This window comes from Carcharhinus amblyrhynchos, chromosome 14, assembly GCF_965287045.1.
Source record: "Carcharhinus amblyrhynchos chromosome 14, sCarAmb.v2.hapA, whole genome shotgun sequence".
Taxonomy (NCBI): Eukaryota; Metazoa; Chordata; class Chondrichthyes; order Carcharhiniformes; family Carcharhinidae; genus Carcharhinus; species Carcharhinus amblyrhynchos.
Genome location: NC_137337.1, coordinates 10,605,762 through 10,608,345, shown reverse-complemented (window position 1 = coordinate 10,608,345; position 2,584 = coordinate 10,605,762). Strand labels below are relative to the sequence as shown.

The 2,584-nt window shown below is 42.8% G+C and overlaps 1 pseudogene; it reads right to left on the bottom strand.

Annotated features, from left to right (window-relative positions):
* Positions 1-2,414: 2,414 nt before the first annotated feature.
* LOC145352825 (U2 spliceosomal RNA) lies at positions 2,415-2,566 on the bottom strand (annotated as a pseudogene).
* Between the last annotated feature and the right edge of the window lie 18 nt (positions 2,567-2,584).

The following is a 2,584-nucleotide window of genomic DNA, read 5'->3' as shown; positions in this document are numbered from 1 at the left end:
CGCGGGGCGGAAGTGAGTTTTAACTTCCGGGTGAGAAGTCATTGACCAATCGTAACGCGGTATGCGCCAGTTTATTTCCTGTCATGCGCAACAACCCCACTATACTTCTGGTCATGCGCAGCGTTCTCAGCACTGCTGAATGGTGTTGACAGTTTACTTTTATGGATAAGATTCATTGCAAACATGTATTAACTAATGTCCTGCATACAGTCTGGTAATGACCGTTACAGTCATTACCTATTTATTCCTCAATTAACAAAAATTATAGGATTATGGGGGAGGACCAGCACAGACTCAAAGGACTGAATGACCTCTTCCTGTGCTGTGCAGTTCTATGATTTATAACAGTCTGAAACAATGCAGTGTGAGTTAACATTATGCCTCACCTCTTGAGTCAGAAACCTTTGGGTTCAAGCCCCATTCAAGGGAACTCTTTTCTTGCAAGCCCCACTCAAGGGACCTGATATGTAACGCAGAGTCACATTCCCAGTCCATTAGAGAGCCTGCTGCCCTATTAGATATATCAACTTTCAAACTGTTGTCAAGCTAAGGCCCAATCTACCCTTGTAAACCGGATGTAAAAGATCACCTGTACTATTCTGAAGGACAGCAGAAAGGTTTTCCCCAGTGTGCTAGCCAATATTTAATCTCGACCAACATCACTTATTACATATAGCATTAACATCAGGAAGGTTAGCCTAACAATTCTATACAAGATCCTTTCACCCTCCTTTATCTAATCCCAATGAATTACTCATTTAAATACTGTGTATGCTGGAAATCTGAAAAAAATACAGAAAATGCTGGAAATAGAACCATAGATGCTCAACTCTCTTAACTCTCTACCCAGGCCCCACCTTATCCCCATAACCTTGTGCATTTACCATGACTGATCTACCCAACCTATGTATCTTTGGACTGTGGGAGGAAACCAGAGCATCAAGAGGAAACCAATGCACTCATGGGGGGAATGTGCAAATGCTACACAGTCACCCAAGGCTGGTATTGAATCTGGGTCCCTGGTGCTGTAAGGCAGCAATGCCAACCACTGTACCACCATGCTGCAAATAGCCTCACAAGCCATTCAATTCAAGGGCAATTAGTAATGGGCAACAAAGCCAGAATTGAACTCGGGTCCCTGATGCTGTGAGACAGCAATGCTATCCACTGTGCCACCCCATCAGACATGCTGAGTTTTTCCAGCACCGTTATGTCAGATCTCCACAGTATTTTAATCTGACTCCATGCAATTTTTTTTCCAAAAATATACTTTACTCATAAATAATCTGAAAAAACATTACAGAAAATACATTTCCAATCATTACAACAATGAAAAACAGTTATATTTACATTTTCATAGAATTTCCACAGCACAGAGAGAGGCCATTCAACCCAAGTCTGCACTGACTATAATTCCACCCAGGCCCTTCCCCCATATCCCTACATATTTACCCACTAATCCCTCTAACCTACGCATCTCAGGACACTAAGGGCAATTTTAGCATGGCCAATCAACCTAACCCGCACATCTTTGGACTATGGGAGGAAACCCACACAGACACGAGAAGAATGTGCAAACTCCACACAGACAGTGACCCAAGTCAGGAATTGAACCCAGGTCCTTGGAGCTGTGAAGCAGCAGTGCGAACCATTGTGCTACCATGCCACCCTAACATCGAAATTTACAGTGTTCAGTTCAAAAACGTTTCATATATTACAGCATAGTCAAAGGTTCTTTATCAAATTATATACATTTGTCACATTGTGGTACTTTTACAGAGTTACTCACAGTTAGGCAGTCTGAGGATCTTTTTTACAGTTCCTAGCCCCTGGGTTGAAAAGTGGCCTTAAATGGTGGCCTTTCCCCATTGTGCCCTTGCGTTGGCTGCCCCAAGCTTGAGAGTGTCCCTCAGCATGTAATCCTGGGCCTTGGAATGTGCCAGTCTGCAATCTGACAATTTTTTTTTGTTCATATCCAATTCAATCTAATTGAAGTCCAATTCAAAGTCTCAGCAAGTGAGGCATCCCAGGTCTAAGCTGACAAGACAGGCATCCCACTTCTTGTCTTTGGTTTTATCTACATTGATCCAAGCTGATTGGAGCAGGCATTGCATCTTCTCCAAAACTTGATCTCACTTGCATCTTAGCCAAAAGGCCAAGATACCGCTTTAAAAAATTGCTTCAAATGAAGCCTCAGTGTAACCAAATGAGTTCAACCAAGTGCAGGATGCCAAAAATACACTTGGTCTGCAATCTGACAAATTCTTTTTGTTTTTAATCCAATTCAGGTCCAACTCAGCGTCTCAACAAGTTGAGACATTCCTGATCCAAGCTGACAAGACAGGGCTCTGAACTTGTGTCTTGTGCTTGATCTGCATGATCCAAGCTGATTGGAGTAGGAATAGCTCCCCCTCCAAGGTTTGGTCTCATTTGCATCTTTGCCAAAAGGCCAAGGTGCCGCTTTTAAAAATTGCTTCAAATGAAGCTAAAATGTAACCTAATGACTTCAACCAAGCGCGGCGTGTTGATACTACACTTGATCTTAGCCAAAAGGCCGAGAAGCCATCTGACAATTGCACTGGTA